We start from the raw sequence: 17,625 nt of genomic DNA, 5'->3' as shown, positions 1-17,625 counted from the left end.
AGCCACTTTCAAGCACAGTTCTGCACTATGTATTTGTATCTTTGTAAGCTGTATAATTTAATGTACACAGATGTAAACTGAAAGTGAATATATGTGTACCTGTGCATATTGTACAAACTAATTTAACTGAATGGTCTGAAATACATATTAGGTATAAGAATATATAAATATTAGGTAAGCAGGAGCTGTACATATAAGTTTAGCATATGGAATTACATATAATCTAACTATGCACCATAATTTCAAATAGCAGCTAAGACAATAGAGATGTGTGCATCAGTGCAACATATGAAAAGGTGTAAATATGATGATGCCCTTAATTTTTGGGGAAACGTTAGTACCTATTCATAGTGATCAGCAAGCACATAGGTCAGGAACTGATTTAGGCAGAAACTGTCCTGTTGAGTTCAATAACTATTTTAATAGATATCTGTTGACAGTATGTATCATTAAGAAAATTTGTCTAATTTGGGTCTACAGAGGAAGGAATGCTTCAAAGATTGAACATTGCTGAGAAAAGGTTCTTAACTTTAAACAGCTCAGTGGTTCATTAATTTCAACTATCCTTGTGTTTTAATTACATTGCTGAGCCCTAAATAACCAAGGGAAGAGACAATGCTAGCAGGAAGGATATAGTTGTGAAAAGATAAGGAACTTGAACTGTAAATATAATATAGTGAACAATTATTTTCTGTAGTGCAATCTCATTACCGTAAGAATATTTTGCATAAGTCTTTTCATATAGATCTGTCTACATCATGTACAAAAGATTCAAGACTTTTAATGAGTTGAGAATAGAGATTTTAAATTACTTTGCTGACCTCTTTTGTAATAGTTTGATGTTAGGGAAATAATTAATTGAGGATTCTAGTGAAAACACAAAACCAAGTCTAATGGAAGTAATGTTTTGCTTAAACAGTTTTTGAACAGCCTTAAATCTTATCTGACTTCAGGTCCAATTTTGGGATAGATACAGCCTTGGTCGCCCAGGTGGGTGTTTATGCCAGGGAATGTGGTGGTGGGAGAGATTGTGTGACCTTTTCAGTTCTCCTAGACCTCTAAACAACTTCTGATTACCACCAACCATGGTATACCTTTGAAACATTTGCCTGGGTTGGAAATGAGAAGCACAGTGTGCAGTGGTTCCAATCCTTTTTGGAGAACCAGTCTCAGAAGGTGGTGTTGGGACATTTCTGTGGTGCACAGTGGCAGTGTCATCAATTTTCAGGTAACACATATTACTACCTGACTTTTCTGTTTGCTTATCTCTTGGAGGCTTTTGAATCAGTGCCTGGAATTTGTACTGTGTTGGGTAAGGGCGAGCAAACTGAAACTTTTTCTGGACAAAACAGAGGTGCTGAGAGTGGAGGGAATCAATTGCTCTTACTAAAGGTGTTCCAGTGGTGTTAGATGGGGTTGTACTCCCCATGGAGCATCAAGTTCACAGATTGAGTGGGCTCTTGGACTAACTGGGGAAGCCCAGGTAGCTATGTTGGTCAGATATGCTTTTTTCCCAGCTTTGGCTGGTACACCAGCTGTGACCCTTTCTGGGGAGAACACAGCTTCCTATGATCATTCATGTGCTAGTGACTTCCAGGCAAAAGTACTGTAATGCTTTCTGTGTCAGACTGCCTTTGATGTTTGGAAATTTTAAGCGGTAAAAAATGTTTCTCCCTAGCTACTGGTTAAGGCCAGATGGTCAGAACTCATCACACTAATATTATACCAGTTGCAGTGGTTGCCAGTGCTTTTTCAGATGCAATTCACAGTACAGTTAATGATCTTTAAAGTCCTTAATGATTTGGAAACAGGTTGTATTAAGAGCTGCCTCCCTGCATATCTATCCATCCTTTATGTTCTATTTTGGAGACCCTGTTGAGATGCCAACCTATAGCAAAACTCTTAGGCTGGTGGGCACACAGATGCCTTTTCACCAGCGGCCCCCAATAATGAAACCCGATTCTAAGTAACTGTCTTTAAAGTGCTCCATATTTATCTCATTATTTATACTGGTTTAGTCATCCATCATTAGATATCCTATTCATATGTATCAGTCTTCAAACACAGTTGGGGCTTTACAATAAAGCGTTCATAATAGTTGCCTTGTTTTATCCGTATAGCATCTGCCTGCTTTAGTGTTGCTTCCAACAGGGGCTAGTGAAATGTCCTTTGGTAAATTCACAATCAAGGCATGATGGTTCTGACCCATTCCTTGTTAGCTCACAGTGAGCCACATGCACTTTCATTTTTGGAGTTGTTTCACCTGCTGAAACATGTTTTTCCACCGCCTGAACTTGTGACATCTGTGTAAAGAAGGGAAGTACCAGTCCCACTGAGCACTGGCTAAGTTAAAAGACACATCATTCTGTCAGGGACATCAGGGAACATAAACTTATTATGTCCTATTATAAAGTATTAAACAGGGCGGAGCACCGTCAATGTTTTGAGGAAAATATGCCAAAGCCAAACACCAAACCCAGACTCCAGCCTTTGGGCATATTCTTAATGAGCAACTGCTTTACATAGACTTTCAGTTGCAACTACAATTTATTTAATTACATGTCTGGCCAAATGCATGTAAACCCTGTGGGTTTCAGTTCATGAAGAGGTTCATGAACTACACCATATAGTTGAGGAAAGCGCCGTTGGTAATTTCATTAGAAGTTGCAATTTAAGCTTTATGAATATTATTTTTATATTTTTATATTTATTAAATTTGTTTACTACCTATTGGCTAAAGATCACAGGGTGGTTCACAACAGAAAAATACAAAAAATTGAACACAAAATACGTAATAGAACAAAAACAAATCAATAACACCCCTTCCAGAAACACTTATTATTTATTTGAATATCCTTTCATTGCATCTTCTGACCTAAGCAGCCACTATCTTTCCCTCAACAACTGATGGGTACTACTACTTCTATGGCTTTCAATATAGAGGTGCAGAGGTTTAATCATAATTGGCTCATTTAAATTACACTTGTGTTTAGATTTATTTTTCTTCTTAATTTATACTCTTTCCTTGAATACAAATATTATCAGGGCAGCTAACAAGTTTTCAGTTCTTATGTTCCTATGGAAGCATAAGAACATCACAAAAGATTTATAGCTGAGAAAATAATATTTTTGTTTGCCTTTGAAAGAGCATAAGACGTGAGCCTACTGGGAAGATCATTACAAAGATGGAATGTTAAAGCCCAGATGGCTGTCTCCCCACCTGGCAAGCCCTATCATGGGGCATGTGAGGAAGGTCCCCCAAACCTGCTAGTGCACAGGCAGCTTAATGTGGGAGTACATGTTCCTTTCTGTACCCAAGTCCCAAGCCATGTAGGACCTTGTGCCTGCAGATATTTCCATTCCATAAAAACATTCACCTGACTTGTTTCATAAAGCATAGTATAATCTTACCTAAGCAGTAAACTTTTTTATAAGTTCAGTTTCTTGTCATCAGAGGCAGCTTTAAAATTGTCAATAGGTAATGATGATGAACCCATAATAGTGAAGCATCCAAATTTGTGTATGGGACACTCCTGCAGTTTCTTACACCCTGACTTCTGTACTTGGAAACAGGATGCTGAATCATAGTCATAATATAGAAGGGAGTATATATATTTTTAAAAATATTTAGTATAGATATTTGTAATCTTCTCTGCGTCCAAAGATCCCAGAGTGGCATACATTAAACAACAATTTTACAACAAAGAAAACTAAAACACAAATAAATTAACTTCTTCATAACATTCATTTACTAACCCATATAAAAATTCATGGATAGAAAAAAGCAAAATAAAAGTATTGTCAGTTCAACATGCTCTTCATCCATCTTGACACACCACAGAATGGAGACAGTTGCAAAGATGTGGGACTACCACAAAGAAAACCCTCTTCCAGACCATGCTGCTACAAACGTTTTCAACAAGGGGACCACCAGTAGGGCTTTCTGTGAAAATCTGAATGAATGGGCAGCCTAGCATAGAATGAGATGCACTTTCAGATATTTGGGACCCAAGGTGTTAGGATTGAGTTGCAAGGTTAACTGTTAGCGTTTGAATGAAAAACAATTGACTAGAGGGAATCTTACTTAAAATGCTGAGTAAATCAATTCATATATCTCCATTTGGGAGCTGCCTCTCTCTGTAAGAGGATGGGCTAATTTTTTGCGATCTGTGAATAAAGTGTGTGTGTGTGTGTGTGTGTGTGTGTTCAAACATAGTGCATGCCAAAGCAAAGTGTTCAAAACTAGGATACAAGGATACACATTGTAATGCTGGGAATTCAAAAGCAAACTGGGAATTGAGTGAAATAATTCTGTCCCAAACAGTAGTAAATGTACGGAAAAATTGGCCAATGAAGCAAGTAATCTAAGGCAGCTGGACACTTTTATCTCAGGGGAGAAGGGATTGAAGGATGAAGTGATAAACCAGGGATATAGCGATGACATATACTGGAAGGAAAAAGGCTTGTTGGGCCATGTGTGCTTTCCCAAGATCAGCAGGTTCTTACACCTCTCAATGTCATCAGGTGAATCATTGCCATATTTCTTCATAGCGTCAACATGTCTGAAGATTTTTTTATTTTTTTAAGCCTCAGGAACTGTATTTGCCTAGTTCTATGTGAGTGAGAAACGTGCTGGATGTACCAGGTTTGGATTATTTCAGTAGATTTAAATATAAGATCCCCCCCCCCGCCCAGTTTTCACATTATTCCTTTTTGTATTTGTTAGTGAAGATGAATCGAAATGCCATAGAAGCATCGCTTCTTTGTTGTCTTGTTTTTTAACCATAAAAGTTACAGGAGTATTGTTATATTTGTAGCCACAAACAATGTAGTTAGACATGTAGGTAGACATGTATAGGATTGCATGTTTCTATTACTGTGTTCAGATTTATAGAACTAAAAGTTGTATGTCAACTACTACTGTATTACCGATATTCACTGATTTAATGTCACAACAAGATGCGAAGGCAGCCCAGGTCTTGCTGATAGCCTATGAAGTATGTTATATGAGTTAGGAGTGGGTGAGGATCAATTTAAGTGTAGGTGAACAACAGAGGAAGGCTGACTCTACCCCACAAATGGAGGAAGATTAAGCTCTTCCCACCCAGAGATTTGATGACAAAACCCAATTCTGCATTTGTGTCTAATGCCACCACATCTAATTTGGCCTTATATAAAAAAAGCATGTATTTCCTTGAGGTTAGAACAGGAAGCAGAAATACAGTATCACTGCTATATTTTAGAATTGGGTGTCATGAATGTTGAAGGGGGCAGATTTGTACAATGCCTATTGTGGCTCTAAAATTACTGTGCTTGTTACTTCTAATCACCAGTTTTGTAAACAGTGACCCCTAGTTAAAGAAGTACTTTTTATAGAATTTTGGGTTCACTCTGACACTGTGCAAGCAGTTTGGCAACATGGGTGTTTCAGAAGTAAACAGAGGAACGTTAATGGATACCAGCAAAAATGTAACTTAAGCCCTTATGTTTAACTGTACTGACCCATTTGTTTATGTCTTGTCATTTGACCATGTAAAGACATCTGAAATAAGTTTTTCCACAACACTACTATAGAATGCTTTGAACTGTTGTCATGTTTAGTTTCAATTACTAATTGTTTATAATGAAGTGCCAAAAACAAGTTATTCAAACGGAAATTTCACAGTAACGTGAACATGTTTAAAGTCAGAACAACGTACAGTATAGTAGTCATTTCCTTTCATTTTTTATTTGATTAATTTTATTATTATTTCATTTATATTCTACCCTTTATCTGAAGATCACAGGGTGGTTCATTCAAGTTACCTGCAGTCTAGCACCAAACTTGAATGTCATTTTTTAATATAATCTTGGCTGTGTTATTGTTTAAAGGCACATATGCCTTATTACTGTTGCTTTCAATGCTGCTTGGATATACTGTACATAACTGTGCAGGATTGCAGCTCTTATTAGAATAGGCTTTCCTTTCCTTTCCTCCTAATGTTTTGGATTTTCTAGATGAGCCCCTCCCAGTATCCAAGAGTAGAATAACAAATCAAACTTTGGGCACAGGTTGCTTTTTCAGTACATCAGTATGCAAGGTTTGTAATATAGTGCAAGTTTGCTCAGTTCCCTGCATTTCAATCCCTTGGCAGATTTAGCATTTATGTGAAACTCACTCTATAGAAATCTTGTTGCAATCAGGAACTGTGTATTATACTGGTATCGTGTGTTCTATTAAAACCATGTGTTGCCTATATTTTGCCCAATTTTCTTTCTATGCTAAATTTTATTTCAAAGGAAACCTTTGGCTTACCTAGGGCTGCCAGATGTCCCTTATTTTAAGGACATCTCTTATTTTGAAGCACTGTCCTTGATTCCAAAATATAGCACTTTGTAGACGATAATGGGTGCCTATTATTTTCAAAACTGAATAGCTTCCTAGCACTCCACGGAACAGACACTACAAATTCACAGTATCTTTCTCCCCCACCCCCAGCCCCCTTTTAATTGTTGATTTGGCAACACAAGGCTCACCAGCCATTCATTTTCACATGAAAAATACTAAGGCCAATTGGATTTGTTTTATTCAAAAACCAGATGTGTCTGCTTTCGACCAACGCTTTATGGGTAGAGAACAGAGCTGAAACCCATAGTCTACAAACCACTAATTCAAGAATACTTACTTGAAGTCAATGAAATTACTCCAAAGTTAACATTTTGCTTCAGGTTCAAGAGGGACAAAACACAGTGTATCTTCACATCACATGTAATTCACTTTTGTAGTTTCCAACTACAGGGTGTGGTTATGATCGTTTAGTTCTATAAGAGTGGTAGCAAATATAGTGTTATGAATTTGTGGGTGCCAGGCTTTTAACTCCTGGACCCAGCAAATATTAAAATATAAACCACATTAAACTAGGCTGGCTTCCTGGTGAAGTAATCACCGGGGGAGATAGGCCATTAAAAGAAGACAAAGTGAAGGGTGATGACCCATTAAGAAAGCCATTAAGGGGGCAAAGACTCTGTGCCATTCCTCCAGCTCTGAGTCAGGTAGAAGACATAAAGACTCTGTGCCCTTCTTCCAGCTCTGAGTCAGGTAGAAGACAAAAAGACATTTTTTGGAGAAGATTAGAAAGTTTAGGATGGGGCTTTTGCAGTGATGTTACAGGCTGTAAATTACAGCAAGCTGGAGAGGTCGGAGCCACGTTTTGGAGCATGTTGGATTTCTGTTCAAATCCAAGACTTCAGATTTTAGAGAAGCCAGACCCTCTTGGAGTGTAATGCTGGGAACCCCTCCATTGTAGGCTCAGATTGTATATATGTGTGTAAATAGATCATATATGCGTAAATAGACCATAGACACCACAGTCTCCACTGTGTCTCATTTTCCAAAAAGAAACTCAGACCCCGGGTAAAGCGCGCCTGGAACCCCTGAAGTCCTGTACTGCTCAATGATTGGGGTGACATACAACAATAGGAAGTTCCAACAAGTGAGGTTTTATTAGCATAAAAATGAAACAGAGAAAAAAAACATAATTATGTCTTTGTTTTATTTACATCTGGGTTAAAATGATATCCCCACTTTCCCACCAAATCAAGATTTTTGGTAATACCTGTTTTAAGTTTTCTATACTTTCATCCATCCTTGCATGCTTATGGTTTGTAGATGTTGTATCTGTCCATTGTGTAGATTCATCTCATATTTCCACTTGTCTTCATTTTATCAGGGCAGAACATAATTGAGGCTGACGCTTTCAAAGGCCCTACCTTGTGGTATTCTTTCATAATAGAACTTCTTAGAACCCTAGACATTTAAACTCGAAAAGCATCTGGATTTTGCCATATCTCTAAGGATTTCGTCCCTTGTAAGAAGTGGGAAATATTCCATCTTAATGTATAATGATTTAGGCTCAAGACACCACCCTCCTTTTTACTGCAATAGCTAATGAATTAACGTAGGCAGTTGGTGGTTCTTCATCTCTGCTCCAGATTGTCTATTGGAGTACAGTACAGTGGTACCTTGGGTTAAGTACTTAATTCGTTCTGGAGGTCCGTTCTTAACCTGAAACTGTTCTTAACCTGAAGCACCACTTTAGCTAATGGGGCCTCCCGCTGCCACCGCACCGCCGGAGCACAATTTCTGTTCCCATCCCGAAGCAAAGTTCTTAACCCGAGGTACTATTTCTGGGTTAGCGGAGTCTGTAACCTGAAGCATATGTAACCTGAGGTACCACTGTATAACAATTTAGTTTATCTTTCATTCTTTCTTTAAGTCAAAAGCAGCTTTCTTTGGAGCATGAAAATTGGCGGTATTAGGTTCAAATAGCTTTATTCTATATTCATTTGAAAACTTTCCAGTACATTGTGTTCTCTGATATTGTTGATGTTAATGAACTACATCTACTCTTTGAATTGTTAAGATTATTCAATATTTTTTAAATCAAATAAATGCATTAGCATTTCTGGAACAATTACAAGCTGAAGTTCTGAAAGATTCCCTTGAGTCTAATTTTGAATTCACATACTAGTTCATATGAACTTCTCATTGAATACGTTTAGCCTATCTGCAGATAGCACCGCTCCATTTCAATACAAATAATGTAGTTGCTCTTTGTTGCAAATTCTTGCAAACTTGTTGAGACTTTTGCACTTGTTGCAGCAGCTTCCATCTAGTGCACATGGCATAGGCTTATTATTATTATTCTTATTATTCTTCAAACCTTTTGCAACTATCTTATACTTGCAGCTCAGCTCACTTGAATCATTTGGAAGCTCTCTGTTCTAGGCTGTCTCTGTGTTGCTTTATTTGTTAATGAACTTGTAATCTTGTCTACTTCTACTGCATCTGCTTTCCCATCTTTTACAGTCTGCTCTGTGTTACTGCAGAAACTTGGCAGAAGTTTAGATATTCTTGAGGGCCTTTTCAAAGGGGAATTCAGGATCTTCCAGTAGAGTTTCCCTGAGCATGTATCTGATATAAAGTACAATTTGGACTCTTATCACAGACTCTGTCAGCTCTCCATAATTGCAAGTCTGACTCAGCAAGTTGAGGTCAGTCACAGATGTATAAATAGTTTCTCTCTCTCTCTCTCTCTCCCTCTCTCCATATATATATATATATATATATATATATGCTTTCGTAGATTTTCACGGGTACAGGAATGCAGGTTTTGGTGTCCTCGGGTGTCTTCCCGTGTACACGGGAAGACACCCGAGGACACCAAAACCTGCATATATATATATATATATATATATATATATCACTGCATTTTGGAATGCAGTACTCTTCAAACTTTTTCATCGCTATATTATAATTTTGATGCTATCTTTATGAAGCTACAGAGCCACCTGCCCATAATATTCAAAAAGATGGATCTAATGGCATCTAGAAGAAACTGAAGGTTTGTTTAAATTTCTTCCAGTGTTTAGCTGCCTTAACACTTTTGAATCATACAATTGTGGAGGTGGAAGGGATTTTGAAGGTCATGTAGTGCTGCAGTGCAGGAATCTCAACTAGATCATACATGAGATGACTATCTAAGATCTGCTTAAAATCCTCCAAGGAAGGAGAGTCCAGCACCTCTCTTGGGAGTCTGATCCACTGTTGAACAGCTCTTACTGTCAGAAAGGTCTTCCTGATGTTTAGTCAGAATCCATTGGTTTGGGTCCTACCCCCAGAGCAGGAGAAAACGAGCTTGTCCCATCCTCCATGTGGCAGCCTATAGATATTTAAAGATGGCTATCATATCTTCGCTCAGTCTTTTCTTTACCAGGCTAAACATACCCAATTCCCTCAACTGTTCCTCACAAGGCTTGATTTCCAGACCCTTGATAACTGTGAATGCCTTCCTCTGCACACATGCCAGCTTGTCAATATCCTTCTTAAATTTGTGGTGCCCAGAACTGGACACCATACTCCAGGTGTGTTCTGACCAAGACAGAATATAGCGGGACTATGGGCACTTCCCTTGATCTGGACACTATGCTTCTGTTGATGCAGTCTGGAATATCATTAGCTTTTTTTGCTGCTGCATCTCATTGTTGACTCTACTAAGATCTCTAGATCCTTTCTGCATGTACTATTGGCAATCCAGGTGTCCCCCTCCCCTTATATTTGTGCAGCTAGTTCTTCCTGCCTAAGTGTAGAACCTTACATTTGTCCCTATTGAAATCTACTTTGTTAGTTTGGGCCCAGTTCTCCAAACTTTTAATGTCATATTGTATCCCGATTCTGTCTTTAGCAACCTCTCAGTTTGGTGTCATCTGCAAATTTGATAAGCACTCCCTCAATACTTTCATCCAAATTGTTTATTGAACGAGTTATTGAACAGCAATGGGCTCGGGACAGAATCCTGTGGCACCCCACTTGTCACTTTTTCCCTAGATGATGAGGAACCATTAAGTGATCACTCTTTGGGTTTGGTCAGTCAACCAGCTACAAATCTACCTAACAGTTATTTCATCCAGTCCACATTTCTCTGCAAGAATATCATGGGGAACTTTGTCAAAGACCTTACTGAAATAAATATATGCTATGTCCACAGCATTTCCCTGATTCCCACCCCCACCCCAACAAAAAAGATAGAAAAGAGATTCCTCTGTCATGACTTGTTTTTGAGAAAGCCATGCTGGGTCTTAGTAATCACAGCATCCTTTTCTAAGTACTCACAGACCGACTTTATCTGCTCTAGGACCTTTCCTTTCCAGTTATTGATGCCAAGCTCACTGGTCGATAGTTACCTGGGTCTTCTTGTTCCCCCTTTCTGAAGATGGGGACAACAGTTGCTTGTATCCAGTCTGCAGAGAACTCACCTATTCCCCAAGAATTCTCAAAGATTTTAGACAGAGGCTCTGAGATTACATCCGCAAACTCCTTTAGTACCCCTGGGTGCAGCTCATCAGGCTCTGGAGATTTGAATTCATTTAAAGTAGCTAGATGTTCCCTTACTAGAAAATACACATAGATATGAAAAATTTAGAGAGAACTATATCAGGTGGGACGCAGGTGGCGCTGTGGGTTAAAGCCTCAGCGCCTAGGACTTGCCGATCGAAAGGTCGGCGGTTTGAATCCCTGCGGCAGGGTGCGCTCCCGCTGCTCGGTCCCAGCGCCTGCCAACCTAGCAATTCGAAAGCACCTCCAGGTGCAAGTAGATAAATAGGGACCGCTTACCAGCGGGAAGGTAAACGGCGTTTCCGTGTGCGGCTCTGGCTCGCCAGAGCAGCGATGTCACGCTGGCCACGTGACCCGGAAGTGTCTTCGGACAGCGCTGGCCCCTGGCCTCTTAAGTGAGATGGGCGCACAACCCCAGAGTCTGTCAAGACTGGCCCGTACGGGCAGGGGTACCTTTACCTTTACCTATATCATAGTCTGGATAGATAATTTCCTGGTTCACAATTAAATAAAAATGTTAAGTGCTCCAGGGATAGAAATGAGACTTGTGTGTAGAAATCCAAGATTTAATGTAGCTGAAATTGAGCACCGATTTGTCCACCCTATCTCCCTCCCTGGCTGCCCCTCTCTCACAAACAGTATAGTGAGAACTGAGCATGCTCAGTAGAAATGGGATGCTGCTGAATAAAAGAGAAAATTGGGGCTTTTCAGTATAAGTAAAGGCTTAGGACCAGTCAGAATACAGCATCTGTACAATATTTATGTGCAGCAATAAGACATCAACAGTTGACCTGTTAATCCCTAAGAACCAAATCAACCCTAACTTGAGGAATTAGCTGATGTCATGAAAGTTAATCTCTCCCTGAATTTGTTGAACTGCTACCCAAAATGATAGGCATAATCAACACCTCACATTTATGTGGCATAGAATTATAATAAATTTAATATATGATTAGTATTAGGGCTGAGTCAAAATGGTAAGACTTGTTTCATGAAATCTTTAACACACTCACCCATGTAAGCAATCTTGGGGGGGGGGGCATATGAACAGGGGTGAAAATATTCACCTCCTTTAAAGTGCAATGTGAAATGACCTCCCCGGCCAGGTGATATACAGTACACAACACAATCTTCTGCCTCTTTTGGCGGGCACTTTGTCAAAAAATGGAAATAATCACGATTTCACTTTGAAAGCTGATTCCCCTCTCCTCCTTTAGGGCCACTGCTGATATGGAAAATGTTGCCATGAGTTCCCCTGAAAAAGTCCATTTCACTGTGAAAACTCACAAAAATTCAGCACAGCCCTAATTTATTTCTTGTTGGCATCCATCTGTCTATAGAGACGAGTACAGGAGAGACTGTTTTGTTGCAGATAGGGCAGATGAATTTAGTCCTTAATGCAGTAGCTGAATAGGAAAGCTTTAGGCCTGTTTTGGCTGGTACATGTTGCAGTGTTCTGTCCCTGGGTATCTAACAAATCTGTTTGGGGATCCTGTGCTTTACTAAAAAGCATGTGGAACAAAATGGCCAAAATTCATAGCCAGACAGTTGTTTGGGTCATGTATTGAGACACGTGACATTAGTGTCATGTTTGCTGCAATTTTCATTTCCTGTTTCATTGTTTTATATTGTGACTCTAGAAGAAAGCATTTTTCAAAGCTTTCAGTATGACTCACATTCCTCTGTTGCTGACTTTTCATTCCAGCTCAGGCTTGCTGGTTTGTCCTAGCCCTTGTGAGAGGTCTTTTCTTGTTCTCAGGCATATGACTGAAAAGGCAGGCAAGGATTTTTTTTTTTTCACCTTGCAAAGTAAACATTGGTGAGATATTAAATTAGCCATGTACTTCCAGACATGTCTTATCTTCTGGAGTCATTGCTGTAAACTGAGGTTTCAGTTTGTATGTTGACCTCTTGAATAGCAAACTTCCTTGAAACACAAAGATAAGCGGGGGGGGGGGGGTGATAAAAAAATGAACAGCAATGATTAAGGGAGTGGGTGGTAGAGTGGATTAGCACACTAGTCTTTTTGCCTCTTAAGAACTGTATTTAAATGTGGCTCAGAGTTGACAAGTGGGGGGGGGGGGGGGATCAACTTAACGATCTTATGATCTAAAAAGAAGCATTGACCCTTACTTTCTATCTAAGAGTGGAGATGCCTGTTGAAAGATTCCATTTTTTATTCTCCAAAGCAATTAACTACAGCATGCTGTAGATAGCACACTTGGATTCTGATAACTGCAGCAAGTAACTAGGATTTTACATATATGACTATGGAAGGATAAAGCCTTTAGTTTCCCCCTCAAATATCTTTAAAATAATTGGAATCTAGAAAGTAATTTATATCGCATCAAAATCCAGCTGTTTAATTTTTTAATCTCAGCATGTTGTAAATAATTGGAAGGCATGATTGTTGGTAAATGTTAGTCAAATATTTGCAACAGAAAACTTCAATCTTTTAATTAGAAAAGCTTTGTAAGATGTTCTGCACTTTGAGAATGCATTATTGTTATCATTTTTATATCTTATCATATATTATTTCTGTATAAATTATAAGGTTTGGTTCACTTTCCTTCATCACCAGACCATTGCTGGGATATTTCTTGCCTTATACAGGGTGAGTCCTTTAAAAGAGGCCCCGTGGATACAGACTACACATGTTCCACAGGGCCTTTTAAAAGACTCACCCTGTAGAATGCTGCTAAAATGCTTAGATTTAAACTAGTAAGTACCGGGTAATTGGTTCAAACCTCACTTCTGCCATGACTTAACTAGGTGACTTTGGGCAAGCCCCACCTTTTCAGCCCTTAGCACCTCACCACCTTAAAAAAATATGGAGAAATTATAATGACCTGCTTCATAGGTAAGAATTCCAAGCAAGATAATACATTGCAAAGCAATTTGAACACTCTGCTGCTAAACTGATTTGTCCCAAGGGCTGCTTTTGCTGTTGGCCAACCCTTTAAGGGCTGCATGCAGGTGGTATGTGAAGCTAAAAGCAAAAATGGGCACAGCCAAAGTATGCATTGTCAAGAATACATTCATAGGCACATGGACATATTCAGGCAGGCAGGCAGACACACAAACACACACACACACACTCAAACAGGAGGGTACACTTACATTCAGCTAGGGAAGCAGGCATACATCCAGGGACACACATCCAGTGCCTAACCCATGCCCCCTCCCCGCCTCCTCTTGCCGCTGCTGCTACTCCAGATGATCAGCCAAGATATGGGGAGGAGGATTTTTCCTTCCCATCACAATACAGATACAGCACTTTCCTTGTTCTTCAGAGAGCAGAGAGTGTGGGAGGAAATCGTAAGCATTGTATAATAATTTTTGCAGGGCAGCCTCCTCCCACACAAAGCTGCCTGTCAGCTGCATTCATTTTCAGAGGGCTTTCTCTCCATTCCACCACTAGGAGAGTAACATTTGGCTAGGATATATATGACATGACTTTCTTGGTTGCAGCATCCTAACTGCAGAATTCCCTCCAAAGAGTGGATCAGTTGGCAACCAAAGTGATGATCTTTAGGCAGGCAGTTATTCCACCAGGCTTTTGATTTATTTTAATTCCTACTTATTTGATGGTTTGCTTTGTCTTATTTTAATGCTTATAACTTCATTTTAATGGAAGCTTAAAGTTGTAAATTGCCTGCAGGGCCCTTTTGAGGACTAAAAGGAAATATGTAAATTATTTTATGCATACGTAGTAATAGTAGAATAAACAGAATTACAGAGTGCATGCTTACTTATAGAGGAGACAGATGCATATGTGTTGCCTCGGAGCAGTATGGATCATTTTGTATTAGTAGCTCAGCTGAAAAGTTTTAATTTAAATCTGCACTTTTCAATAGTTTGATTCATTTATTTAAAAAGTAGCTACTTTTTATTTATTTAAAAAGTAGCTACTTTTGTTCAGAAGCCCCTGGGTGGATTGGGGTCACTTGTGTATTTGCAAAAGGAAATAAATGTAAGAATCCCCTAAAGTTAACACTGGTAATATTATCATGCTGATATTATCATGCTGATATTAACATTTTGGTGGGAAAGAAAACAACATATAAAATACTCCTATGGTCTAAGTCAAAAAGGTTAATCCCCAATAGCTGTACAGGTAATTTTATGTGCTAAAGTTGCTAAAGCAGCACTGATAAATCAGGAACAATCAATGTGTAAAATAATTAATACTAGAATGTGGTAAGTGACTCATTAAATTCCTTTGTTAGGTTATGTAACCCTATCATTACAAAGGATATGAACCACGTGTCTTAGTATGCATGTATTCTAAGATGTGCTCCCTGTTGCACTCGTTCACATTATTGGCTTCTGACATTAAATAAGATCTGGGCATGATTTATGGAATAGTCTTTTGACAAGAGCTGGAATCTGAGCTGGTGCAGCTTTTACTGGTGTTCAGGACTGTATTCATTATCTCCTGGTGTAATGCAAGTATTACATTTAGTCAACTGAATTATGTGGAGTTCTGTGAGATTCTGTCTCACTCCCTGTAGTCATTGTTCCACTCATAATAAAATTATCCTATCAATTTGCCACAAGAGGAATACAGGACTTCACTAAATTATAGCCATGTGTGCTTTTTGCTAGACATGAAGTGATACCAACTTAACAGAAATAATAATAAAGCCCTACTCTCTGTTTTTAAATTATCTTTAGAGCAAAGTGAAATTAGAAGATGGAAGGTATTTCTGAATTTTATGCATTGAAAAGGCTGCTTTTCTAATTAAAAGAAATTGTATTTTTATCTTGCAAGAAAAAATTAAAGAATGGGGAAGGCACTAAATAATATGTCAAAATGACATCTGGCCTCCCTTATGACTGATTAGTTTGAGAGATTCACTATTTGAGGTGGAAGCTCCGTTTTGTTTCTTCTCCCATCCACCCCCCCCCCCCTTTGCGTCCCTCACTCTTGGCTGGAAATGGTGATATTATACGCAGACAACAAAATGCCCCATTCTGACAGCTAAAAGCTGAAGCTGAGCCATCTATGTGGCTTAGCGGCACTCTTGAGTACTGCCACACACAAGACCTGGTCTTGGGAGTGGCCTCAGGGCACTCGTTTTATAAGCCTTTGATGCTCCGATGTGTCACAAAGGTGATGTGCTTTGACTCCAGGCAGCTGTGATGACTGATGGCTCATCATTCTCTAAGCGCCTCCTGATGGCTGAATTATGAAGCAGGGGTCTTCGGGGAACCTCTGGAAGAGTAATATGTAGACATGAGGCTACGCACTAAAGAGAAGGCATAGGGACACAATCCAGTGAAGGACAGACATGCCTAAATATAATTGAAAACAATATGACCTACACACAATATATATACTATTTAAGCCCCACTGATTTCAGTGAGACTTGCTTATGCTTACCTTTGTCTGGATGATTTCTACTGAGTCAGAAAGAGGGGATGTGACCACAGTACAATAACATTCAGTTTTCTTAGATTCTATTAGGTGCTGAACAGTTAAGCAAACTATTAAAGCATCATACTCCCAGTGTAAATGGGACCATTAGGGAACAGGGTGTGATTTAATAATCTTATATAATAATGTCACACACATCTGTGAGTCTGTCTGACCATTAATCTCCTCCTCCTGAACTGTTTTGCCAATGCTGGTAGTACAAATATCATCTGAAAACTGAGAGGGAGTAGAAGGTCGTAGAATATACTTTGTAGGGAAACCTACAACCTTTCACCAGATTGAGAGCCCTTTCCCCCTTGGAAAAGAAATTGTGAAGAGCTCCAAAAGATCTCTTCAAACTGAGTGAATGGGCAGTAAAATGGCAAATGCAATTCACTGTAAACAAATGCAACGTGTAAATGTTTGGACACAAAATCTTAATTTCACATAAATGCTTATTTGGTAAGAACTGCAGTGACAGACAAGAAACAAGACCTTGTGGTTGTAGTGGCTGGCCTGTTGAAGATGTGGACTCAGGTTGCAGTGGCTGTGAAAAAGGCAAATTCTGTGCTAAAACTGTCAATATCAGTGTCGTTACACAAATCTACAGTGCAGCTGCATTTGGAATATTGTGCACAGTTCTGGTCATCTCAACTCAAAAAGGATATTGTTGAGTTGGGAAATGTTCAGAAAAGGGCAACCTATCAAGAGGATGGAAGGTTTTAATTCCCTACAGAGGAAGTTTGCATCATTTGGGACTTCTTAGTTTAGAGAAAAGGCAAGTTATAGAAGTTTATAAAATTGTACATGGCATAGAGAAAGTGAGTAGGGAAAAGCTTTCCCCCTCTCTCATAACACTAGAACTCATGTACATCCAATTAAGCTGAATCTTGAAAGATTCAGAACAGATAAAAGAATGTACTTCTACATGCAACACACAAACTATGGAGCTCATTCCCATGGGAAACTGTGAGGGGCAACAACCTAAATGGCTTTAAAATAAGATTAGACAAATTCAGAGGGGAGAGGGCTATTGATAGCAAGTAGCCATATTAGCTATGTTCTGCTTCCACAGTCGGAGACAGCAACATTTCTAAATACCAGTTGCTGGAAACCACAGGAGGGGATAGTGCTCTTGTGCTCAAATCCTGCTTGCACAGGCATCTGGTTAGCCACTGTGAGAACAGGGATGCGCCACCCCTGTAGGTGGGCCATTGGCCTGATCCAGCAGGATCTTCTTATGCTCTTAACTACATGTGAAATTGACATCAACTGCCAATATGCCAATCCCTACATTTACAGTACTTCAGATCTACTTGTATAGCTAGCAACC

General features: G+C 39.2%; 1 protein-coding gene across 18 annotated transcripts in view; it reads left to right on the top strand.

The window, feature by feature from the left end:
• MEIS2 (Meis homeobox 2) overlaps nucleotides 1-17,625 on the top strand; it is a 227,168-nt gene that overhangs the window by 151,560 nt on the left and 57,983 nt on the right. The gene's annotated exons all lie outside the window — the stretch shown is intronic.

The sequence above is a fragment of the Podarcis gaigeae genome (genome assembly GCF_964106915.1).
Source record: "Podarcis gaigeae genome assembly, chromosome: 1".
In the NCBI taxonomy this organism is placed as follows: Eukaryota; Metazoa; Chordata; class Lepidosauria; order Squamata; family Lacertidae; genus Podarcis; species Podarcis gaigeae.
Note: the sequence above shows the minus strand (reverse complement) of the source record. Positions and strands in the feature narration are given on the sequence as shown.